Here is a 27,625-nt window from a genome sequence, read left to right on the forward strand (position 1 = left end):
GTATAAATAGTTAGCTGAACAATCTGGATATATAGAAGATGATAAGACAGCTGCCATGTACAAGCCAAGGACTCACTCAAGCAGGAGAGTGGATTTTAGGGCAGTAAGATGAAGGCAGAGAGCAAGAAGTGTCAATGGATTAATAATGAAGAAGGGCATAGAGAAAATTGTCCATATTTCAGTTTGCACAAGAGAAGGGGTAAAGTAATAAAGAAAACAGGCAAAAGATGTATAGGCAACCAGAGACCCATTTAGCCCTGTCTCCAAAATGAGACTATGTGCCTGTCAAGAGTTGGAGCAGGGGCTTGTTTGTTAATTTGTTGATTCTAACTCCAAGTATCAGCATATATATAGTATCTATTCATTGTTTCCAGGTGTTCTGTGTGGGTTCTCTTGGTGATTCATTGGTTCATTTACCATTTTATTAGGTACTTACTGTTGGTTAGATTTCCTGCCAGGTGATGTTAAAGCATACAAGACACTGGGCTGGCCCTTCAAGTGAAAATAAGACTGACAAACAGGAAGAAAAATGATACTGCAAGAAGAGAATCAGAGTCCTCATGGGTGGGGCAAGAGTAACGCTTCAAGTGTCCAGAGAAAGAAGAGCCAGCTTCGGAAGCAGCTGCCGTTGTGGAAATTGTTCTACGCAATTTCTAAGAGTTGTTCAAGCCAGCTTTTTAAAATGAGTTTAAGGTGTACATTTCAGGTTTTACACTTTATTCTAAGTGGTATCCAGATAACAATAACAACAAATACTTAGATAGCACTTACCGTCTGCCAGGATGTACTTTAGATGCTCTTCAAATGCTCATTGATTGAATCTTCTCACAACCCTGTGATGAGATAAATACTATCTTCAGCCACATTTTAAAGGTGAGGAAACCAAAGAAGAGTTAAGACCCTTGTCCAACCAAGGTCACAGAGATTGGCCATGGTGGAACCAGCACTCACAGTGGGGAGCTGGGCTCCAGAATCCATGTTCATGAGCAATACATTTAAGGCAATATCACACATGGACATGGAATACATCCCAAACACTACTTAAATCAAAGGTGATTGTACAATCAACGGGTCCTAAAAATCCAAGAACTCTGTACTTTGATGTGTTACATTGAATTGGGATAGGAATTTGGCTTGATTTAGCAAATATTTATTTAGCTGTGGCGGATTAAGAGATGAGTAAGATGCAGTCACTCTCCTTAAGGAGGTCAATATGTAGTGGGAGACACAGATAAGCAAACAGCTTTTCACAGCGCACTGTGCTAAGTGCTGTAGTAGTATTTCTATTGTGTCAACAAAGCTTGTGGGCTGCTGAAGACAAAAGGATTAATGCTGTCTGCCAGGTTTCACAGAGGCGGTAACCACTGAGCTGAGGCTTCACAGAAGAAAGACTGCACTCAAGTGGGGGGGGCCACGCATGGGACAGAGGACCTTCCAGGGATGGCTGTGCAGAGAGCTGATAAGGAATGATCATAAAACGGTATCATCGCAGTCCCTAAATTCTGCTTTGGCCTCGCCAGTCCTTTTCCTCAAGATCTCTCAGGGTATATGTGCACAATAAAGGCAAAATCAGGCCAGCTAATATTTCCTACTTAGTTTCCTGACCCCCCTTCCCCGCATCTTAGTAAAAACTCTGAGAAGCTGAGACCCATGGAAAATGCCTTTAAGTCAGAATGGCTGAAACGCCCTAGAATCGCAACACAGCAGAGAAGGCCTGCTTTACTTCACCCCAAACCCAGTGTCTGTCTCATGACTCTGGCTGGAGAAAAAGTCAATCCTGAATATAGTGCAGAGTAAAAGGAGCCAGACACAGAGAGCGGGACACAAGGACTTGGGTGGTGGGAGACACACAGAGAGGGGAGCCTCCCAGGCCTTCAACAACTCCAGCCAAGGAAGGGGAAGCCAGGGATGCAGGAAGGAACGGGAGAGAGAACCAGGCTGCGGCAGGGAGTGGCCTCCGTGCCCATGTCCACTCCTGCCTTGTGAGAGCCTCTCAAGTGTTCACAATACATGCACTGCTGCTTTTATTTTATTTTTTAAATAGAGTGTACTAAACTCTTCAGCCACTGGCAGTTCTTATAAGGGACTGATGAGAGCACCCACTCCTCCCTAGAAGTGAGGGGGAGGCTGTGAGAGCAACACATCACATCACATGGAGGCCTCAGGTCCCACCGTGGGTTCAGGGTACGGGTCTAACCGCACTGTGCAGAGCATCCGGCTCATGGGGAAGAGTTAAAGCAATGAGGTCACGTCCCTCTGACAGACTCAGTTTCTCCATGTGAAAGTGAAAGACATTGTTTTGGCATCTCAGTCGGCAGCACTGATTTCTGACATCCTAACAATTTCTGCTCACAGCTGGGGTGACAGAGAAGGCTTAAAGCACGGGATTTCCCTTCCCACCCCTGTGGCCACAGGCTTGTTACAGACCTCCCCAGCCCTCTTGAGAGAGAGACCTCAGTAAGATGGCAGTGATGCCTGCCCCACAGGGTGGGTGGGATGAGTCAATGAGAGAAGGTCAAGGGCCTCACCAGGAGCCTGGCCCACGAAACTCACTGGTGGTTCCTCTATGAGGACCATCCTTGCCCGCCTATTCTATGGGCATGGACATAATTAATGTTATTTATCATAGGATCAGGGCAGGATTGAAAACTAACTCCATGTATTTTGAAGCAAAATGAGTTTAATACAGGGACCGAGGGGTTTATAAAACCACTGAAAAGAGTGAGAGATGTCTAGAGCAACCGAGAAACCTAGCATGGGGCCTGCTAACTCAAAGGCACAACTAGAGCCACAGCCCAGAGTCTAATCTGAAGCCCCTAGTGCAGCAGGAAGCAGGAAAATGGACATGAGGAGCAGCACTCAGAGATGAGACACGAGATCAAGAAGGGGCCACGACCCACACTGCTTCTTGACAACCAGTTAAGAGGGGATCAGAAGTCAATGCAGGAAACCCACGGTCTGGCTGGTCATTAAGACAGTGGGGATCCAAAGGAAGCCCAGCTCTCTTCTTCCAAATTTCCTGGGAGAACTTCTTAAGTGGAACTTAACTTTTAGGCAGACTTTTAGCTGCAAGGGAGGCTGAGAAATATAGTTTCAAAGTAGACAACCATGTGCCAAGCCAAAACTCTGATTATAAAAGTAGGAACACAACTGTGGAATTCAGTACACAATGGGAGGATGAGACATGTGAGAGCGGAGAAGAATATCACTGAAGACCCAGGGCAAAGAAAGAGGAATCAGCAAGAACAACTGGGTAACTGCTACAGAGTAGGGTAAGAAGGACTCTATAAAGCAAGCTAGAAACCAGATATCTGACATTGCCTAGAAGCTAAAATAGAGACCACTTCTGACTTTCCACATTTCCCCCCTTTAGAACAATGAAAACTTATGATCCTTTCTTAAATGTTCCTCTTCCTCTGAAATCCCCAAATCCCGTTTAAAGTCTCATTAACATGTCACTCTTAGATAAAACCTCATTGACTGAGTCTGAAGAAAAACAGAGATCCCCTCCTCAAAAACCTGCTCCACACGGAGCTAGTTCCAACAAAGCTGTATATGTTATCTACTTAGGTTCAATTAATGCACAAAGGAGGGATTAATAGTTACCTGTCACTAGGTTTTATGAATTTCTCTTTTAAATGCACATTTATTGTTATTGTTAGTAGTAGAAGTAATAGTAGTAGTATTCAAGATGTACTCCTTAAATCAAGAAGGCATTTACTAATTGAGCAGCAGGAGAGAAAGCAGACAACAGGTGATAATTACACATTTATCTAGAAAACATTTTATATCTCAAAGTGCAGCCTCTGATAGCTGCAGCCAATTTCTCTGCTCATGCCCAGGGTTCAGGGAAGGGTTCTAGTTCTTTACTGTAAAAACAGGGTGGCAGAAACTAACAAAATAGACAGTATTGTTTTGTTTTGTTTTTGCACTCATGTCCCTAGACAGAAGCATGCATTTCTCACATTTGCTTTCTCAAGGCCTTTATTGTCTGAGCTTCCTGTTAAAAAAATCAAGCTAGTGATAGCAGACCCATGCTATCGCATCAGAATACTGAAAGCTGTGTATTACAGTACCAGGCAGAGAAGTGAGGGCCAGACAACAGGCATAATAGGAAAATATTAACACCCAAAGAAATCGATAGTAAGCGGCAGGCCATCACCACTGCAGAGCCCAGGCTACGTCTACAAAACAAAGACACCAGTATCATTGACAGAGCTTCACAAGCAAGAAAACCAAAGAGGCTGAGGGCACACAGAGATGATAGAAAGAGGCTGACGAAAGCCAGCTTTGTCCCTCCCAGCTCAGCCAGGGCGCTTACCGGGTCTCTCTAATTTAAATCAAGTCTGCATCACTAGACACAAGCTTAGCTTGGACACTGAAAGAACAGTTTTGAGCGAAACTGTGTGAACAAAGAAAGCTGGATCCATCAAACAGATAAACATGTTCAGAGTCTTTGATCTATTTTTTGTGCATGCTCTGTGTGCATTATCAACCATAACATCTATTGATAACTCCCTTCTTTGCCGGAGCAGAAGGGGCAAGAAGAGAATGTCTTTCGGAAGCACAGAAGATGAACTTTAGGGTTGGTCCTTAAGGGCTTTCTAGACTCCCTTGACCCTTCAACGCATTTAAGAGGTAGCAGTCAAGAGAAAGATCAGCAAGCAGATAAACAAACAAGGTTAAGGATGAGTGATTCTTCTGCTGGGCCTTGAACATGTACCAACAGAGAAATTATGCTGGAATATTTCCAAATCATTAGACAGTGCATTTCGAAAGATGTAGATACAGAGCACAGATACATAACCTCCACTCACATTAAACCGTGTGCTAGAGAAGGCAGGCTATCACTTGCAGAGAGATTGATCTGAAAGTCTCCATCAAGGTAATTACACCAAGAAAAGAAAAATCCACCTTACCCCTATCCTCCCGCCTGGAACCGATGTCAAACCTTTTAAGAGACAGAGAACACATCTTAATCACATGGAGAAGATGGAATAGTATTTATAAATATACACACTTAACTGAAGTCACAAAGTAGGAAACTCTAAAGTAATTCAAGTAAAACAAAATACCTTTGCCTTAAGATCTATATAAATAAAAATATAAAACTTTACGGGAGGACATAAAAGAAGACGCACCCCACTGAAATAAATGGAGAGATATGCCATATTGCTAGGTAGGAAGACTCAATGTTGTAACCAAAAATGCCAATTCTTTCTAAATTAATCTATAAACTCACTGCAATCTCAAGCAAAATCCCAAGAGTTCCTTTCATAGAACTGACTAGCTGATTCTCTAGACGTCTAAGAGAAAATGTACCAGAGGAATACAAAATATTTTTAATTAATTAAATGTGTGACTGCGTGCTCAGTGATGTCCAACTATTTGCAACCCCATGGACTGTTACAAATGGAGCCTGCCAGGCTCCTCTATCCGTGGAATTTTCCAGGCAAGAACACTGGAGTGGGTTGCCATTTCCTCCTCCAGGGGATCTTCTCAACCCAAGGATCAATCTTGCATCTCCTGCACTGGCAGGTAGATTCTTTACCACTGGGCCACCTGGGAAGCCCTAATTAATTAAAATAAGCAATGCAGGAGACCCCGATTCGATTCCTGGGTCAGGAAGATCCCCTGGAGAAGGGACAGGCTACCCACTCCAGTATTCTTGGGCTTCCCTGGTGGTTCAGATGGTAAAGAAGCCGCCTGCAATGTGGGAGACCTGGGTTTGATCCCTGGATTGGGAAGAGCCCCTGGAGGAGGGCATAGTTACCCACTCCAGTATTCTTGCCTGGAGAATCCCCATGGACAGAGGAGCCTGGTGGGCTACAGTCCTTGGGGGCACAAAGAGCCAGACACAATTGAGGACTAAGCACACACACATATATGCTAATTAAAACAGTGCATAATTAGCACAGGAAAGTCACCTAGAACAATGAATTAGAATAATGTAAGGAATATCTGCTGAATATGTGTATATGGGGTTTTATTTTAAATTAATTGGGAAAAGAGACTAAATGGTATAAATACAATTTAATACCCATCTAGAAAATACAGGACCAATCCCTACTTCATAACATATAAGTTCCAAATGAATTTTAAAAACCAATTAGACATTATCAGAAAAGCACAGAAGGCACAAAATTTGGAAGAAAAAAATAAATTGACAAGTATAACTATGTAAATCATTAAAAAATACTGTAAAATAAAAAAGACAAGGAAGAGACCAGAAGAAAATATCTGGAACATGTAACAGAAGAAGGGATAATATTCACAATGTATGAATATATCGTACAAATTAGTAAGAAAAAAGAGGGAGAGCACTATAGTCAAATGGGCTTCCCAGCTGGCTCAGTGGTAAAGATCCAGCTGCCGATGCAGCAGATACAGGAGACGTGGGTTGGATCGCTGGGTGGGAAAGATCCCCTGAAGGAGAAAATGGCAACCCACTCTAGTATTCTCGCCTGGAAAATCCCATGGACAGAGGAGCTTGGTGGGCTGTAGTCCATGGGGTGGCAAAGAGTCAGACATGACTTAGCGATTGGGCACACACATGCATGCAGTATAGTCAAATGGACAAAAAGCCTGAAAGTCAACCACAGCAAACACCAGGGAAAGAAGCTCCCTTGGCTCCTCTCTTACTCCCCACCTCACATACAAATCATCATCAAGTTCTCTTCCTCCAGCCCCAGCACCGCTACTCTAGTTCACACTCGCAGCAACTCTCTCCCTTCTACCATGACAGCCTCTCATTTAACCCCCGTGAATCTATGCTCCTTCCAATCAGTCTCCACACTGAAGCTGGGCTGAGCTTGACGAAACTTGTGCCACCTTCGTGCCTGAATCCCAGCATCCATTACTTCAGGGCCGAGAGCCAAGACCTCCCCGGCATCTACACTGCCCCACAAAGTCTGGCTTCTTACCCACCGCTTACTTTCTCAGTGTGCATGCTCCTTCCTATCACAAAGGCTCCAATCAAGCTACTCAGCTGCTCTGGATCCCTCCTTCCCCCTCATCCCCATCTTATTTGAAATCTAAACTCAGTATCATCACTTCCCCAGTGAAACCTTTTCTGACATCCTAGATTAAGCCCTCGTTCCCTAATAAATGGTCTTCTATATATACCTCTTCTTTATGGTACTTGTCACATTTGAAGTACTATATTCAGTTACATGATATTTTAATTAATGTCTCTCTCCTGCAGTAGGCTGTAAGCTCCATGAGGGGAGGGACTACATGTGTTTTCATTCATCATGGTATGCCACAGCCTAGAACTTAATAGGTGTTTGGCAAATAATGTTGACTCAATCGATTTTCACACACACAAAAATGTATTTACATAGATGGGTGTCTGTGATTTATGTTTGTGTCATATATAAAGTGCTAGAACAACACTGTAAATCAACTATACTTCAGTTTTTTTTTTTAAGGGCTGGAAAAGTAAGCATTACGTTTTAGCAGATTTTTCCACTGGCAATTTTTAGGGATTTTTTTTTTAACCTCATTTGAACTTTCAATAGTATCTACTGGACTTCTCTGGTGGCTCAGATGGTAAAGAATCTGCCAGCAATGCAGGAGACCTGGGTTCGATCCCTGGGTTAGGAAGATCCCCTGAAGAAGGGAATGGCAACCCACTCCAGTATTCTTGCCTGGAGAATTCCATGGATAGAGGAGCCTGGTGGGCTACAGTTCATGCGGTCACAGAGACATGACTGAATGACTCACACACATACTGCAGTTAGAGGCTAAGAACATTAAGTTATTGCCATTTGGAAAAGACATCCTTAAAGGTAAAAATTAAAGCTCTATCACTATATAGCAGCTGGGAAACTTTAAAATACACTAAACTTGAGATAATGATGACTCTGTATTCCTTTATTTTTTACTTTATGTTAGATGGCCAAAGAGCCACTTGTCCAGCAACTCAAACATCTACACCTGCAGAGTTTTCAGGCCACTTGACCATTTACTAGCATGGCTTCATTTCTGTGACTTAAGTTTTTGCCCACACTTGTTGTTGTTGTTTGCTATTGTTATTATTAGGCTTTTTTAATTCAGTGAATCCACTTTAATTACTTACTGCAAATACCACCCACTTACCTGGCAAAAGAGACTTCTCATTCTGTTTGAAAAAGCGGCCTAATTAGCAATACTGCCAACAAGAAACAAGAAGGAAGAGGGTGGAACAGGCGTTGGGAAGAATAAGAGAAAGGAGTTTGAACAGTCGAAGGAAGGGGCTCTAGAAAGGCAAAGACAACCCTGATTTCTGAGTGACTGGCAGGTCTCTGGAAGACGATAGGTCTCAAATAATTGCCAGGTGGAACCAGGAAAGATGTTAATTGACTTCCATGAGTACAGCGTCTTTTCACCTTTGCAGAGTTACTCAGGGTAATTGCAAGGCAGCTGTGGGCTACCCTCTTCTGAATCCATCTCTATAGGATCCCAGCAAGGGAATGGGTTGTGACAGATGAGAGTTAATGAAATGAGAAATTTCAAATTAAAAGTTTTAGACTTTGTCTTCAGCCTTTGTAGGATTTCATTCCCCTTGAAACACTGAGCACTGTCAGGCACTGGACCACATTTTGACAAAATTAAACCCATGGACCAGTTTTAAACCTTGGAGAACCCTTAGAAATCCAAACATTTGCTCTGATTTTTAGAGCTATTATGAAATTATTACAAATTTCACCCCCAAAATTAATAATAAGTGACACTCCATGAGCATAATTACATTGTTCATCTTTCCATAATCCATAATTCCTCTGCGTGTAATAACATGTGAGCAGGCCTTCTTGTAACCCAGCTGCTTCACATAATTGCTTGCTGTCCTACTGAGAAAAACTTTTAATAAATGACACATTAAGCAAAAGAGTGCAACTCTGTTCTCATAGCTACAAAATCAGAAATGGTTTTCCCCTAGAATTGAATCCAATGATTGTCTCTCCCTTTTTACAACAGCATTGGGTGGCTGAGGAGGAGAGAAGATTCAAGTATTTCACTTAGAACCCCCACAGTTCTTTATCATACTACCAGGACTTTGCCACTAATTGAAGAAATATATAACATGTGTCTTTCCTTCAGCGGCTCTTATTTCCTTAATAGACTTTTTTTTAGCAACTTTAAGAAACGTTTCCCTTTGAAATACAGCATCGCATAATGGGCCCCATCTGGAATGGCAACTTTGCACACAAACTAAAAAACTGGAAGATGAAAAACTCTTTTTTTTTTTGTCTTTGTCTAGAGTGAATAATTGCAATTAACTACTGCAATCTCTATATGTTACTACCATAGAAAATGAGCAAGATTTCCCAATGACTAGGGACTTGAAATTTTGAAAGGGCTGATATCCAATGAGATAATCTAGTAAATTTTATTTATTCAAACTGGAAGCATTTTGCTTTCTGTTTAGTTCCATTTTACCTTCATTTTTTTTTTTTGATAGTTTGACTTTTCAAAAAACATCCATTTGGAATAACATCTGAACTTTCTAATCTCCTTCTTCAAATTTGAATGAATTACTTACTGAAATACAATCATTTTTCTTTAAGTCAACATAGCATGCAGAATTTCAAGGGAAAAAAATGACCTCTGAAATTTTGTATCCTAGTGCTGGGAAAAATGAAGAGCTGAATAAATAAGGGGAAGGATTCAAGACTTATGGAAGGAAAATATTATATTAAAACAGCACTGCTGAATCTCTTCATTCAGGAACAGTTTCCTAGGTCTGCACTCAAAGAAGCATGAGAAGTCCAGGCATAATTTAAAACACTGAACACTCCCGTAATGCATGAAAGCTGGGGCTCAACAATGGAAGGCTATGTATTAAAACCAAAGATGAGGGTTGCAAGGAAGCTGTAGATATATAATGAGGTGATCATTATCTTAAAAGCAAATCGAAAAGGGATTCCTATAGTCCTGTGTGGGAAAGGGCCCCAAATTTCTAATTATGTCAGTGGGATAAAATGCTAGTTGCGTTAAGTGAAATCCTTCATCCCAGCTTTGGCAGATACTCAAAGTTAGGGTCACATTGCTGCCACTTCAACACAATTTGTGTTTGCTTTGTCTTTCTCTGCCACCAGTGGGACCAACTCTGGAGGATTGTTTCAGGCTTAAGCAGCCAGTTCAACCCTTTCCTTTAGTTCTATGTTATGACATGATTCCAAATCAACTGTTTTTTAATCCATTTTTGGCAGACTTTTGTCCCCCAAGAAATTAAGGCAAGGTATGTTCCTTGGCAAATGAAAAAAAGAGGGTTAGTTCTAATTAAAAACAGAACAGGAAACTGACTCAAAAGCATCAGGTTATGAATTCTCCCTGTCATTCTATCTTAAGTCCTTTGTAAACCTAGGCATCATCCATGACAACCAGAATAAGAAGTCTTCTCATTCTTCCTGAGCCTTTCTATCAAACAGTCTTGGGACTGCTGACTGCTGACTGCTGAAATGTAAATCCTATTACAATGCCCTAATGTAGAAATAGCAAATGTCTTCCAAGATAAAACAATGAGTTCTAAGCTCAAGAAGCAGTAAAAGGAAACTATCAGTATTTTCAGACCTCAAAGGACTATGTATCTTTTGAAGATAATGACATTTTGGACACAAAAATCACTACTTTACAACAGAAATCTCTGATATCCAATCTGCCTCTGTCAACATATGTTTAGAGCCAATGCCTGCTGCTTATTTCATTAAATCACTATAAATCTGGGATTGGACTCACCATACTGTTACACTGTAATGCCTTTTTCTAAAGCGTAATGTTCCCCATAAGTGTTTACTTTCATTCTTTATTCTAGCCCTCTAACTTATTCCCCTATTTAAGACAATTATCCATGACAATAAGAATTGCCTGATGGTGTAATTTTGTAATCCAGGAATATACGGGATCATGCAAAAGTTTTACAATTAACTTCAGGAGATGAGATCAAAGACTCAGCCATAACACTCTGCAACTGAACAAACAGCCATCACCCCAGAAATAAGGTAATAAGTACCTTGGCAACATGGAAGGCTTAACATGTAAAAAATTCCTTCATCTGTGTGTGGCTGGGATCCTCCCAAGATGTTGTCCAGCTGCCAGAATCCACAGGCCAAAATATTACCTTTCCCAAAACAAGGGGTGGATCCCAAAGGGTTCCTTTGAAGACATAGATATTATCCCTTGAGGGTGACCTGCCAAGTCATTCAAACTCAAGTTCCCACTTAACAGAGGTGACCCCCAGTAAAAGTAATGCTCCAGAGTGTGCTTTCAGGATAGGTAAAACCAGAATCTCTGTAATTAACATTTGTCAATGTTTCCTTGGAGAAGAAAAGAATTAGATAAATACACTCTGAATTTTCATAACAGAAAGTGGAACTGGTCTGATTTCTGCCCACCCACCCACCGCATAAACAACTGAGAAACAGGGCACCATTAGTAAGCTCCCCGTGGGCTTGATTAAAGGCACGCTGCACTTCTCCTAAAACCTCATATCATGACACACTTTCCGGCAAAGCCTGAACCCTGTCATTACCCTCCTTAGTTCAACAACACTCAGAAACCTTGGTCCGCAGGACGTTGTCATGTTTCACAAAGGGCCACACTGTGTCTCCAATTCCTACTCTCTTCGTGGCTCATTTATATGCTCTGCGTGTGCATTTTGATTTTCAGAACATGACTCATGCCACTTAAGTTTCTCTGCGAACCTACAAATGCAGACAAGGAGTAATGGGTTGGCTGATTAGAAGTGAAAGAAGATGTCCTTCATCCCCCGGACAATATGACTTTTTAAAGAAAGCGCTAAGTGACTTCCTGGCTGACCTAGATCAATGGGATGTGACATTTGAGAAAGGACAGGAATCGTGGGTGTTCTCCTTACATTATTTTTAGACAGATGATCATTTTTTTTTTTTTCAAACAGAAATAAAGCTTTTTTTTTTCCCGCTTTTCTCTCAATAGAATAGCAGAGCAACATAGGATGTCAGAGCTCAGCTACATCTTCAAGACAATTGTGTCCAATCTAAAGCTTTCATAAGTGACCTATTTAAAGTTATAGTCAAAACATATTGGACACATCTTTAAAAAGAAAAAGAACATACGGGGCATGATTTTGTTATCAGTGTTCAGCCCTGATGGGGTCAAGGATTTAGGTAATATGTAAATATTTTACACTTTTGGAAGGAGATGAAGATAATTTGTTCTCTGGATTCACTTAGGAAGATGTTTTCATTGTTTGAAAGAGCGCCATGTGGAAGAGGGGAGCCCCACCCACCATCAGGGCTGGGAGGGGGGGTGTCCTGCTTGAGATGAGGAAAGGAAATTTGTTATTTGACTCCCCTAAGGGCTTAGGGGGAAAAGGAAATGGCAACCCACTCCAGTAATTTGCCTGGAGAATCCCACAGACAGAGGAGCCTGGCAGGCTACAGTCCATGGGGTCGGACACGACTTAGCGACTAAACCACCACCACCAAGGGGTTATAGATGTGGGGTGTCCAGAGGTAGATGGAAGTGAGGAGGGGGAGGAAAAACAGGGCTTCAAAAACAAGCTCTCAATCTCCCCTGAAAAGAGGTGGTTACTTCAGACAACGCCTCCTGAGCTGATTCACACTGTCTTCACTGTGGCCATGTGAACTCAGTCCCCCTGCACACCCATCATACTCTCACCCAAGCCAGCAAAATCTACTGGCATATCTGGGATGGATAATGATTGCTGAGATCAGTGAGGAGCTGAGTTTCTCAGTGCTGCCCAGATTAAGCAGCAAACAGACTTCCTGTAAGATATGGACACCCAAGGACAGAGGAACCAGAGGAAACCTGGGGAGCCTGCAGAAATCTTGCAGACTTAGGATGCCTGGGGCCACCCCTGCTGTGAAGCTGGAGATGGAGGGAAACAGATCCGATCTAGACGAGGAGAGAAATTCCAGCTACTTCTAGATTATACTTTTTTGCTCTCTCAACATTTACACAGCATGTATGTATTTCTTACATGCATATTTTGTATACATTCTTGCCTGGAGAATCCCAGGGACAGGGGAGCCTGGTGGGCTGCCGTCTATGGGGTCGCACAGAGTCGGACACGACTGAAGCGACTTAGCAGCAGCAGCAGCAGGTGTGAGTCTCTACATGTCTAAGAGAAAAAATTGGGGGTAGTATATGACCCCAAATATGAGCTCACTGCTATATTTCATTTTCTTCCCCCTGGCTAGGAGAGTCGCCAATTTTAGACAAATCTGCTAAAACTTGGGTGAAAATCCTGGGCCCTGCAGAGAGAACTTGGCTTGTCGTCAACAGCCCTGACTGTCCTGGACTGGAATGCTCTGATGTCATAGCAGTCATAAAACTCTTTGTTCTTTTATTGTTTTGACTTGTGTTTTTATGCCTTTCAAGGGACTTCCACATCTATGAGGCCATCTCATACTGATGACATTCCTGGGAGGTAGACGGACAGGTATTATTGTAACTCGGTCACTCTCCTGCCGTTGGTCATGGTTCTTGATGGAAGCCACCATGTCCCACAGCAGGGAAAGCAACCCCATCATTTTCTGGTCCTCTTGGAAAAGTCCACCAAGGCTGAAGATGTGGCCAGGCTTTGCAAGTGGCTAAAGGAGTCCTGAGAAAAGGGCAGCCTGCCCAGATGGGTGCACCCCAACAGCTCTGTCTGGCAGGGGTGGGTGAGCTAGGGATGAGAGCTGGCCTCCGGTAGGGTCACTTTCTCCTTCTGAGTCTATTAGGATCCCCAGAGTACAAACCCTTAGGGGGACAAGCATGAGTCTTGACTGTCTTCACTCCACCTTGTCCACAGCAATGTAATGGGACTGGAACGAGAAAGGGGGACGCCTCTCCTCTGCTTGGAGCGCTTTCTTTGATGAAGCATCAAGAAAGCAAAAATCTCCAAATTTCAGGGAAAGACACATACACTCTTTTTTTTTTATCCTAGCTGGTGATGGTCAAGTTTATGTATGCCAAATGGCTGGATTATTTCATGGCCAGATGAGTCATATTATCTTTTTCAATACGTTTTATGTTAACAGCATGAGGTTTTAAAACAACATAGAGAGTTATCAGTCTAGCACCTGGTACACAGTACAAGTTTATTAAATGCCATCTATTGTAATTACATGCAGAAGATCTACAACAGAGAATATAAATTGGTACATCTGTTGAAATGGCTAGATTTGCCACACAGTACGTAAGTGCCTAGGCCTGTATAGATAAGGCTAACAGCTTTAAATGTGCAAGACAAAGGTCCTGTCTGCCCAGAAACAGGGTAAGCCAAGCATGAACGGAGAGACCAACATGAGCAAAATTACCATCAAGCTTTCTCCACCAATCAGCCACTGCAAGTGTTCTTGTAAGCAGAAGAGCATCTTTACCTGGCACTCAGAGGTGCACTAGTTCATTAGAATGAGGGAAGCAGTGTTACTGAATCCAATATGCCTATTGACATTTGTTTAGTAATCTCCCTTATCACACACAATTTCAAAGGCAAGAGCCTAAAATGATTTTTAAATGTATCCAATTCACAGCCAAGTGAAAATGTTTCTGTACCAAGAATAATCTTACATTAAACTTTTTTTCAGCAGCCTAAATTTATCCCGTGGGAATTCTTTTTTTTTCTTTTTAAGATGCTATTCTATTCAACTTTTAAAAATGAAGTATCTGATTCTAAAGTGAAAACTGTATTTAATCAAAGATGGGACACAGTGTCCTTGGCTTAATTATTCTTTGGAAATTGAACACCTTTACAGGCTTAACAGGTTGCAAGAGAAACAAATTGCAGAAACTGTATTCCAGGTATAATGGCCTGGATACACTGATTCTGTCTGACCTGATAAAACCCTAGGGAACTCACGTTGCACTGCTATTGCTCCTGTGTTGAAGCGGCACGTGGTGTAATAGTCAGTGATAATGTACCACATGCCCACACACATAAGGAGAATTAAAAGCATGGATAAAGTGATAACACTTCACAATTGCATGACACTTTGCTTCATAACCCCCTGTAATATCTATCCCTCCGTTTTATTCTTTATCAGCCCTGGGAGGGACCAGTAAGTAGAATTCAGGTGAGAGAGATTGTGATCATGACCACCAGCTTATAGGTGGCAAAGCAAAGACTTGAATCCTCCCTTTCCAAAGTACTTCATTTTCCTAGTGAATGTTGAGACCCAGTGGGCAGGAGGTGCAACAGCTGTCCTTACGGAAACTGCCTCATAAAAAAAGAGAAGGACAATGGATGGATGAATGATAGTCAAATTCAGTTGGAGCCCTGACCATGTTTTTAAGACATCAGAGTGACCTGGGACAAGGGCCTGAAACATCCAACACCTCCAGTTTTCCACTCTCAAGAGGGAATGTGAATCCTGGTTCTATCTTATGAAGTTGTAAGCAAAGAAGGAGCCAATGAATAGGAAGCTATTTTAAAAGACATTAACCTTTTTCAAGAGACATTAACTCTTGCTCCTTGGAAGAAAAGCTATGACAAACATAGACAGCATATTAAAAAGCAGAGACATTACTTTGCCAACCAAGGTCTGTACAGTCAAAGCTATGGTTTTTCCAGTAGTCATGTATGTACATGAGAGTTGGACCATCAAGAAGACTGAGTGCTGAAGAACTGATGCTTCTGAACTGTGGTGTTGGAGAAGACTCTTGAGAGTCCCTTGGACCACAAGGAGATCAAACCAGTTGATTCTAAAGGAAATCAGTGCTGAATATCCATTGGAAGGACTGATGCTGAAGCTAAAGCTCCAATACTTTGGCCACCTGATGCGAAGAGCGGACTCATTGGAAAAGACCCTGATGCTGGAAAAGGTTGAAGGCGGGAGAAGAAGGAGATGACAGAGGATGAAATGGTTGGATGGCATCACCAACTCAATGGATATGAGTTTGAGCAAGCTCTGGGAGATGGTGAGAAGAGGAAAGTCTGGCATTACAAAGAGTCAGACATGACTGAGTCACTGAACAACAACTCTTTTCAAAATGTGGTAATAGAGATAATTTTTTAAATAAGGTATATTGCAAGTTAACAGAAACAGTTGGATTGAATGAATGCACTAAAATCTCTGAGGTCCAAAATAAATAAAACTACAAGGACATACCCCCTTAAAAAAATCTATGAGGTCCAGTGTGCTGCTGACTATTGAGATGACTCCTGGAGTCAAAAGTGAGGTGGACAGCTGCTTTCTGGTCTGCCTGACTTCCGTTTCCCTTCGGATCATAAAAGACACAGATTTACTTTGGGATATGTCTCCCACCAGATACAGACAAGAGAGGAGCTTCACTGAGGACTCACTTTCCTAGGACCAAGTCACACTCCATGGGAATTAGAGCTGTGAGCCAAGGAACATGGTGCCCATGATCACTCGGAGCTCATTCACGCCAGGGCAGGCAGTGAACGAAGTGGCTTGGAAGTGGCTTCCCACCTGCTATATTCCTGGAGCTCCTGGCTACTCGGCCTGCCCTTCCTGGTTCTTCAGCCTCCCCTTTAATTCTGGAAACACTTTCAGATCCTTGCACCTCTCGTTATTACTGGTTTTTCCTGAGTTGGCTCACGTTGGTCTCAGTTACTTGCAAACAAAATACCTTAACTGTGAAAGCAGCAACACAGATCTGTGTGGCCAGAAGAAGGTGAAAGAGGAGAGGAAATCAATAAAATCAACCCATTTGATCACCTATTAATCTATTGCACTAGGAAAGGCAGAGAAGACTAACCAGGTAAATGAGTCAATTGCTATACAGCCATCATACTTTAAAATCTCCCTTTATCCTCTTTTGGTAAGTCAATAAAAGTTGAAGAGTTCAAGCCAAAAATAAAAACACTGGTATGGTTACAATAAAAATTAGTTTTAAAAGCAAATTATGTCACATGCATATCCTACCAAGTTGTTTTTAATGCCACCCTGTAAATAGTACTGTTTAGCACTCATTTATAGAAAATATCCTAGTATTTCATGTTAATGAAGTTCTCAACTTTTGTATGAAAGTTACTCTCTTCAAGACCTAGTTTTTGCTAAAGTGTATTTGATGGCACTGTATCACCACGAAATCAAATCACAAGAACGTGCTGCATTGCAAAGTCTTCATAAATGTTCTGATGAATATCTAGAGATATTTCTACAAAAGAATGTTTAATATTAGGAATATCAAATGTGAAAGGGAAATTCTAATAAAGAAAATAGTCAATAAAATCACCAGTCTCATTTAGTATCACATTTTCTTCGCATCTAAACACTGACTTGGTTCCAATATTCCGTGTTTCAAGAAATCTTCTGTTCTGATAACTACTGCTATTTGACAAATCACTCTAAGACTTAAAAGTGTAAAAAAATCCATTGTATGATGCTCAGAGATTCTTTGGGTCAGGAACTCAGAGAGTGTGTAGCAGGGACGGCTTGACTCTCCCCCTTTATGTTCAGGACCTGAGCTGGAAGGACTTAATGGCTGGGGGTGCTGAGTAGCTGAGGGGTACTCAGCACCTAGGGGCTAGAATGCTGCGGAGGTGACTCTGTCACATGTCCACTGCTGGTGCTGACCACTGTCAACCAGAGCGCCTACAAGCTGCCTGCCCATGTGGCCTGGGCTTCCTCAAAACATGGTGACCTCAGGGGTAACTGGAGGCTCAGGACTTTTTACATGATGTCCCAGCACACAGGGTGGAGCTGAATCTCCTCTTTTGGCCCAGTCTCAGAAGTTCTATGGCATCATTTCTTCTGTGCACTGTATCGGTTATGAATGAGTCACAACCCATTTAAGGAGAAGACATCCACGCCTACTGTAAATGGGAAGAGTATCGATGTCTCAGCTCAGAAGAGCATGTGGGATGGGAGATACTGTGTGGCCACCCTTGGAAGATACAATCTGCCACGTCTTCAGAGATCCCTCATTTCCAGCTAGGAACAAGGTATCCCTCTCTCAATTCCCATAATGTTCCATTTTCAATTTGATGCTGGCCAATTTCCATCTTATAAATGTCATAGACATGTTTCATCTTCACCTCTCCTCTACGAGCATCTAGGGTCTTCTTTGCTTTTTTGTTTCTTCACGGTGCCTAACAGAGCTCCTGGCACTTAGTATGCGCACAAAGTTTATTGAAGAAATATACATAACTAGTCTCAGGTATGATTATTTTATACAGGAGATATAAGTGCTTTTGGAAGGAAGGAAAGAAGTAAGAGGGGGGAGATGGGGAGGGAGGGAAAGGAGGAAGATGTAGGAAAATTGGTAGACATAATTGTTTGAAGTGGCTCCCTCATTCTCAGAACATTTAAATTGTTGCATTTTTAAAGTTTCCAAAGGAGAAAAGATCCAGTCTTCCACCTTTTATGTACATCAGCTATGCAGATGAAGATCCCCTGGAGAAAACACACGATCATGCTGACAGGCTTCCTTTAAAACCCATGACCTTGAACCTCAATGCTGCCAGCAACTGTGCAGTGCTTTCCTCATTCATTCATATCTCTGCTTTCCCGGACATCTGATTCACACCTTTTCCCCTCTCCTCAACATCAACATCTTCTCCTACAGCCTCATTCTCAGTCGATGACCTTCTTACTTCTCTGAAACAACAGAGCAATTCAGAGAGTCCCCATCCACCCCTCACCCTCTCATGTTCCTGGTACCAGCCTCTGCTCATAGGCCCTCTGCCTTCCATGCATGGACCATCCATGCCCCATTCTAAAGCGAGTCCCTCTGCTCTAACACTGGATTCTGTTTCCTCCCACCCCAGTGCCCCCTGAAATCCATCCCTCTGCCCACTATATAGACAACTCCATCAGCACATTAAGATGCTATTATTTCCCCCATCTTAAAATAATGCTTCTCTTGACCACACTTCTTCCATCAACCCAATAGCTTTCTTCCCTTTCTAAAAAAGAAATCACTTCAAAAAATTGTTTATACTCACCATTTCATCTTTATCTCCATATTCTCTCTTAAATTAATCTTAATGAAGTGTTCATCCTCCCTACCCCATGAAAACTACTGTTGTCAAGGTTACCATGGACCATCTCAGTACTAAAGCCAATTTCTCATTCTCAATCCCCATATTGCTTGACCCACCAGCAATATTTGATGTGGGTGACCTTCTCTTCTCCTTCATTTACTTTCTTTCTTTGTTTTCCAAAACACTACATTTCCTCCTACCCCACCCCAACCCATGACCTCCTTGAAACTCCTGTATCTCCTCTCTTGGTTCCTTCTCCTCTTCTTTACCTATTAATGTTGGGTGCCCAAGCTCAGACCTTGAATTCTTCTCTATCTACCCACATTGCTTTGTTAAGCTTTTAGCTCATAGCTCATCACGTGTATGTGGGGAATTACTTCCACAGTATCCTTCCACTAGAATGCTGCCAAACTCCAGACTCAACATCTCTACCTGAGACATCTAAAGGACACCTGTTCTCAACATGCCCAGCTTTGAGGTCCAAGATCACCTCCCATTCCATTGATCCTGCAGTCTTTCCCATCTCGGATGATGGCAACTCCAATTATTAAGTTGCTTATAGCAAAAACACCAAAACCATTCTTGGCTTCTTTTTCTCTTATATCCCATGTCCATTACATCAGGAAGTCATGTATCCAGACTATGAGCACTTTTCTTCACTACTCGAAGCCACCATCATCCCTCAACCTGGTGATTAAAATTGCCTCATTGGTCTCCCACTCTATCTCGCACCCACCAACTGCCTGTTCTCAACAATGCCACCAAAATGATTAGTTAAAATGTAAGCCATAGCAAGTTCCTCCTCTGGTTAAAGCTTTGCAATCCCTTGCCCCACTTCTATCAGAGGGAAAGCCAGAGTCCGAACAACGACAGACAAGCTACTACATGGTTTGACTCCTGGTTACTTCTGTGACTTCACCTTTTATTGTTCTTCTACTCCCTCACTGGTCTTCCACCTCATATTAAACATTCCAAGCATGCTCCTACGTTAAGGCCTTTGCCTTGGCTTGTCCCTCTTTGTGGGCTGCTCTTCTTTCAAATATCTACATAGCTTAGTCCTTTATTGCCTGTAAGTCTTTACTATCAGTGAGTCCACTTAGAACATTCTATTACACCTGCAGTGACCTGCCCCCAGTATTCCCCAACCTTCCTACTGTGCTGTTTCCCATACCACTTATCATCTAATAGACCATGTAATTGACACATTTATCATTTATAATACTTACTGCTGGTTCTCTATCCCTCCCCCTTAAGGCTCATAAGCTCAGGGACTTTTGTCTATTTTGCTCATGGACATGCCCTCCCAAGCCTTCAGAACATCGTCTGGCACTTAGTAGGTGCTCAATGAGTAATTTTTGAGCAAACAAATAATCTGAGGACAAAAATCTACACAGAAATGGAGTAGAAAGGAACTTACAAGGTATGATTTTTAGGGACATGATGGGGGTTCTCTTGTCCCAAAGTAGCTTTCCCACAACAATACCAAGGCATTACTGTCCTCTACTCTCTGTCCTACAAGTCCTACATTAGATTCAGTAATTATTAGTCCAGAATAGTGAACCAAATAGCTAAAACACATGTTTATCATGAAATGCTGGTAGGAGCTCAGAGAAAACTTGGATTGAGGTTGGCAAAGAGGTGAGGAAGATGGGAGACAGCGTGATGAAGTCAAAGGCCACTGAGCCTGGGAAAAGATACACAATCTTCTCGCCTCATCTGAAAAGTTGAAAGAATATACTATGATCACTACGTTTCATTCATGCCGTGGAATAAACAATCACTGGACAGGAAATCAGACTGGGAGATTCACATTCTAGCTTTCTCACTTAGAAGACTGAGAAAACTATCTAACTTCCCCTCCACCCTGAATAATGAGCAGCATGAAGGCCCTCAGAACCTGAAAGATAATATTCAGGGTATATCCTTGGAAAAGATGTTGAAGAGTTTGGGAAGCACATGGACAAACATGACTGCCTCCATCATGAAGCCCATGTCTGTCATGTGAATGTGGCTGTGACAAACACAGTCTTCATCTTCTTTAGAATGCTCTAGTGTTCCACAGAGGGCACATAATGTGGAAAAGAGGAAAGATGCTGTTATTTGGTCATTCGTTTATTATCGATCACTTTGGTGAACACCTAGAAGTAAACATGTCCCAATAGACATTTGTTGCAAAGGAGACGCAGGTCACTACTGTAAAATCCAGCCAGGCCAACATCCTGGGGTCCTCTTGAGGTTCACGGGTATCTGGACCACATGTTCATATCACCACGGTACAGCCAAAGCAAGTCAGTTCAGCCAGATTTTCATTCAGATCCAATTTACTTTCTCACCTAAACAAGGTCTCAAGTAGTCGCTAATACAGCTGGTTTATATTGTTATTGTTCAGTCACTAAGTCGTATCTAACTCTTAGTGACTGCAGCACACCAGGCTCCTCTGTCCTCCACTATCTCCTGGAGTTGGCTCAAATTCATGTCCATTGTGTCAGCGATGTCCATCTAACCATCTCATCCTCTGCCACCCCCTTTTCCTCCTGCCTTCAATCTTTCCCAACATTAGAGTCTTTTCCAATGAATTGGCTCTTCTAATCAGGGGGCCAAAGTATTGGAGCTTCGGCTTCAACAACATTCCTTCTAATGAATATTCAAGGTTGATTTCCTTTAGAAATGACTGGTTTGATCTCTTTGCTGTCCAAGGGACTCTCAAGAGTCTTCTCCAGTAACACAATTCAAAAGCATCAATTCTTTGGCTCTCAGCCTTCTTTATGGCCCAATTCTTACATCCATACATGACTACTGGAAAAACCATAGCTTTGACTACATGGACCTTTTCAGTAAAGTGATGTCTCTGCTTTTTAATATGCTGTCTAGGTTGGTCATAGCTTTTCTTCCAAGGAGCAAGCATCTTTTAATTTCATGGCTGCAGTCACCGTCTGCAGTGATTTTGGAGCCCAAGAAAATAAAATCTGCCACTTCCACAGATGAACCACCCACCCCCCAGGTCAGAAGGCATCCAATATGCTACTGGGGAAGAGCGGAGGGCAATTATTAATACCTCCAATAAGAATAAAGAAGCTGAGCCAAAGCAGGAACATTTTTCTTGACACTCAGCTGTGGATATGTCTGGTGGTGAAAGTAAATTCTGATGTTGTAAAAAAACAATATTGCATAGGAACATGGAATGTTAGGTCCCTGAATCAAGGTAAACTAGATGTGGTCAAGCAATAGATGGCAAGAGTGAACATCAACATCTTAGGAATCAGTGAACTAAAATGGACTGGCAAATTTAATTCAGATGACCATTATATCTACTACTGTAGGCAAGAATCCCTTAGAAGAAATGGAGTAGCCACTATAGTTAACAAACAAGTCTGAAATGCAGTACTTGGGTGCAATCTCAAAAATGACAGAATAATCTTGGTTCATTTCCAAGGCAAACCATTCTATATTACAGTAATTCAAGTCTATACCCAACCACTGATGCTGACGAAGCTGAAGTTGACCAGTTCTATGAAAACCTATGACACCTTCTGGAACTAACACCAAAAAAAGATGTCCTTTTCATCACAGAGGATTGGAATGTAAAAGTAGGAAGTCAAAAGATACCCAGAATAACAGGCAAATTTAGCCTTGGAGTACAAAATGAAGCAGGGCAAAGGCTAATAAAGATTTGTCAAGAAAATATGCTGGTCATAGCAAACACCCTTTTCCAAAAATGCAATAGACAACTCTACACATGTTCATCACCAGATGGTCGATACTGAAATTAGATTGAGTATGTTCTTTTCAGCCAAAGATGGAGAAGCTCTATATAGTCAGTAAGAATAAGACCTGGAGCTGACTGTGGCTCAGATCATGCGTTTTTTATTGCAAAATTCAGGCCTAAATTGAAGAAGTAGGGAAAACCACTAGGCCATTCAAGTATGACCTGAATCAAATCCCTTATGATTATACAGTGAAGGTGATGAATATATTCAAGGGATTAGGTCTCATGCCTAAAGAACTATGGAGGGAGTTTCATAAGATTGTACAGGAGGCAGTAACCAAAACCATCCCAAAGAAAAAGAAAGGCAAGAAGGCAAAGCTGGTTTATACTCTCCCCCAATTCTTCATGGGCTGCATCACTTTCAGAGTAGCAACAGACAAGCGGTACCCTCATACACATTCTCCCTCTCGCTTCCCCATTCTTCCTCCTCCCTCCCCGGCCTGCCTCCTTCCCTTTCCAAAAACTGGCTTAGAAACCAGCACAGCATTATTTGCAGAATCAAGAAACTAGAGTGCTACTAATTGAAAAGAAACCAGATCCCACCAAGTGCCTACGGTGTGACTGCATGTGCATCAAGTTCAAACCCCAGCAACGCTCGTGGATGATGTGAGAGGTCAAAACTGTAGTTTACTAGGTAGGGGCTGTGACTGGGAGCTCTGAGCTCTCTCCATTTGGGTGCCAGTATACTATAATGTACTTTTCTGTATGTTTATTCTGTGATGGTGGTTTAGTTACTAAGTCATGTCCAACTCTTGCGACCCATGGACTGCAGCCTGCCAGGCTCCTCTGTCCATGGCATTCTCCAAGCAAGAATACTGGAGTAGGTTGCCATTGCCTTCTCCAGGGGATCTTCCCGACCCAGGGATGGAACCCAGGTCTCCCACATTGCAGGCAGATTCTTTACCAACTAAGCTACAATTTGACTATAGAATAAATGTTTATTCTACATCATTTAAAAAACAAACTGTGAGGCATTTCTGGGGGAACAAACTCCATTTCATCAGTAAGACCCAGTTCAATCACACTAAAATGAATATTGTGTTCAATCCATTCCAAAACTGAGCATAGAAAAAAAGTCACAGAAGTGAAAAAAAAAATCTATTACACCATCACATATTTAAATAACAGCATGAATGCTTATAATATTCCAGTATCAAATTATTCAAATATCTCAAACAGCAAATCTCAAATATTCATATTAATATGGTAACTATTGCCTAAAATACTAGATATATGCAACACATGAGTTTAATTAGCATTTGAAATTTTTGACAAAGCCAATGCATGGTCTGAGAGCAAAGGAGAAACTGAATTCTAATAGATCTTCTGAGATATATTGCTCAGAAAAATCCCACATTCTAACATTTCAACAAAAATTGTAATATAGGACCCACGTTCTCAGCCCAGATTCTGGACCAGGGAGTACAGGGGACTGCCTCTGCTGCAGTAGAAGAGACCATCTGCTCAGGGTAGCTGATAAGCCCCACAAGAAAGGAGGATGCAAGGAGAAACTCACCAAGTAGGCAATTTCATACCCTCCTCCTCCCCACCCCAAGGGTGGGAAGAAATGAGTGCAGGTTGAGATACCAAAAATAGTCCAACTCTATCCTCATGGAAGGAAACAGCAGGTCTAAACTTCCTCCCTTACGGATAACAAGATGTAATTAATAAATCTGAAAGCAACTTTGGGCTTCCCTGGTGGCTCAGCGGTAAAGAACCTGCCTGCCAAAGCAAGACACATAAGAGACGCAAGTTCAATCCCTAGGTCAGGAAGATCCCCTCGAGGAGGAAAGGGCAACCCACTCTGGTATTCTTGCCTGAGAAACTCCATAGACAGAGGAGCCTGACAGGCTACGGTTCATCGGGTCACAAAAGAGTCGGACACAACTTAGCAACTATACAACAACAACAACAAAAGTACCTTTAAATGAGGTGTGTGCTAAGTCACTTTAGTCATGCCTGACTTTTCGCAACCCCATGGACTGTAGCCCCACAGGCTCTTCTGTCCATGGGATTCTCCAGGCAAGAATAATGGAGTGAGTTGCCATGCCCTTTTCCAGGGGATCCTTTCAACCCAGGGATCGAACCCATGTCTCTTACATCCCCTGCACTAGCAGGCAGGTTCTTTACCACTAGCTAAATGTCATGGTTATTGCTGAAAGTACACTTTATAAGCCAAAGAAAACTGTGTTAGCCCATGTCACAGGCCCAGCTTCACATAGAAGTGACTGAACCCCAGTGCTGCTTCTTCCTATTATTTTCCATGTGCCCCATGTTATACTGGGCTTGCCAGGTGGCTCTAGTGGTAAAGAACCCACCTGCTAATGCTGGAGACACAAGAGACCTGGCTTCGATCCCTGGGTCAGGAAGATCCCTTGGAGAAGGGAGTGGCAACCCACTCCAATATTCTTGCCTGGAGAATCCCATGGACAGAGGAGCCTGGGGGGCTATAGTCCATGGGGTCACAAAGAATCAGACACAACTGAGTGACTTAGCAGGCATGCATGTTATATCAGACTTTACATCTAAGAACTAGTTAAGGCACATGACTACCCCAAAACGTGCGTGATTATGCTCACTGTACATGGGAAGTAACTGACTTGAGTTTGAAAATTTAAGGATCGTGCCCATGGGTACTAAGCGGTGGGTCCTCTCCTTCTGTGGGACACACCAGCCACTCTGCCTGGCTGCAGCCTCAGCACCACTGTTTTAGGAAAATGATGCAGAGGCACAAAGGAGCAAGGAGCTCCACGTGCAGGGGGGTGGAGAGCATGTTCGTGGGGATGGTTAAACCAGGTGTCTCCACGGGGCCTGCAGGAGCAGCGGCTCAGGAGAAAACTGATGATTCTTTCAAGGACTGTTTCCCTGCCATGAGACTGGCACCTGCACCAAGGAAGGATCAGGCTGCCGCTGCCTGCCTGAGGACCTCCACTCCAAACTGCTGGGTGCAGGGCCTCAACGCAGTTAGACAAACTCCTACATCACTTCAAGGGACCAACCTGTGTGCCAGTCGTGTGTTCGACTCTTTGCGACCATGGACTGCAGGCCGCCAGGCTTCTCTGTCCATGGGATTCTCCAGGCAAGAATACTGGAGTGGGTTGCCATTTCCTTCTCCGGGGATCTTCCCAACCCAGAGATTGGACCCAGGTCTCCCACACTGCAGGCAGACTCTTTATAGTTTGAGCCCTCAGGGAAGTCTAGATAAACTCCTACACTGCTTCAAGGGACCAACCTAGAATACAGTACATGTGCCCTGGCGGAGCCCAGAGAGGCCAACTTGTCTACTGGGAAAGAGATCAGGTTATGAGAGGGCAATGGCTGAAAGTCAGGGACGGGAACAAAGGAAAGACCGTGTGACATCATGGTTACAAGTCAGCCTCGGATGGACTCGGCCCTGCTCCCTCAGCTACAGCTGCACCCACACAGGCGAGATGCTGGAATTCTGCACCCCTCGGGTTGGCCATAGGCAAAATGAAAAAAACAGAATTATCTCAGAGGCTTATTGTAAAGTGTGAATAAGCATATGTATGCAAAGTATTTAAAACACCTGCTACATACAAAATGCTACCTAAGTTTTAGATGTTTATAAATAGGGATCATCAATAATAGGTAATATAAAAGTTAAGGCAGATTTGGAAGCCTAGAAATACACATACTTTGGTTGTTTTGATTTGTTTTTCTAACTTATCAAGGGAGAAAATAAACAGGGATGCTCAGAAGTAGTATTACTTGAGCAATATGAAATTGCTGATATTCAGCCAATTTTTTGTGCCTATGCAATAGCAATTTCATGTAGCTTGAGTTATGATTAATAGGAGAACTAAAAAGTTTTCTTTTCTGGTCATTGAAATGTCTGGACCTGCCTTGAACATAAGACTAAGAACTGCATGGGGATCTGTGGACCCTAGGCTCATACTCCTTACCCTCAGGATAAGTGTGCACAGTGTGCATATACACTCACTGGCAAAAATACGTGCAATCGGCCACAGATGCCTTGGGAGACACTTTCCTCTCATCTGAGCTTTCCAGTGGGCAGTGGAGACTGAGGAAGCTCAAAGGCATTAACAGTGGTATCCAGGCTAGCTGACGGGCTTTTCTCAAAGTAGTTATATTTATACAATTTTTAAGTTCAAGGGAATGCCAGAAGACCTCCTTCTGTCACAAATTCCAGTCCATCGCTGAGAGTGTGGTGGATAAAAGGTAAATACTCAGCCTGTTTCAATGTGAACAGTTTTGTTTGTTTTTTTTTAAATATCCATCCATAAAGGTATAAAATAAATACAAAGTCTTTTTCTCCAACCTTCAATAATTGATACCATCCCAAAATAAATAGTCTTAAGAGTTTCTTAGGTATTTAACCAGAAAAAAGTGTTGTTTTTACCAATATTTATGTTGACGCTTTTGAGAATTTTCACAAATGGGATCTTACCATGCATGCCGCTCTTCTGCTTATTTCAAGATGGACGTGGACATCATCCCACTGTGGACACAGGGAACCATCCTGGAGGATGGGAGGAGTGACTCTGAAGAGTCAGATGGACCCGCATGTCTGTTTGGGAAACAGGTGTCTGTTGGGGAAACAGTTGTCAGTTGAGGAAACAGTTGGTCGTGTTATGAGAACAGTGACAGTCCTGTCATAAAATTAGCTAGAAGCTTCAAAGGCCAGAAGAAAAGAGATCTACCTGTGGAAAAATCTAACTGCATAGATGTGCCCCTAATATTTTTTAAACAAAAAAGTTCCTGTTCATGACCTTTTTTATCCTCCCAGTCCTTAGTTATTAAAAATGGTGCTGTAGTACTATCTTTGGCTCAGGGATGCACTCTTTTTTTTAAAACCACCTGTTTCTTTGCTGGACATTCCAGTTATTAGAAAATGAACCCTAAAATTGATTAAATATCCAGCACTCTTTGAGTTCAAAGAATTGGTCATAATTTAT

At 42.4% G+C, this 27,625-nt stretch overlaps 1 long non-coding RNA gene across 1 annotated transcript in view; it reads right to left on the bottom strand.

The window, feature by feature from the left end:
• Positions 1 to 770: 770 nt before the first annotated feature.
• Positions 771 to 27,625, bottom strand: part of LOC133251998 (uncharacterized) — a 30,065-nt gene continuing 3,210 nt past the window's right edge. The window contains exons 4-5 of the long non-coding RNA XR_009737790.1: positions 27,118 to 27,256; positions 771 to 833 (exon numbers count right to left, since the gene is read on the bottom strand). This is a non-coding gene — a long non-coding RNA (uncharacterized LOC133251998). The remainder of the gene's footprint in view (positions 834 to 27,117; positions 27,257 to 27,625) is intronic.

This window comes from Bos javanicus, chromosome 7 (genome assembly GCF_032452875.1).
Source record: "Bos javanicus breed banteng chromosome 7, ARS-OSU_banteng_1.0, whole genome shotgun sequence".
In the NCBI taxonomy this organism is placed as follows: domain Eukaryota; kingdom Metazoa; phylum Chordata; class Mammalia; order Artiodactyla; family Bovidae; genus Bos; species Bos javanicus.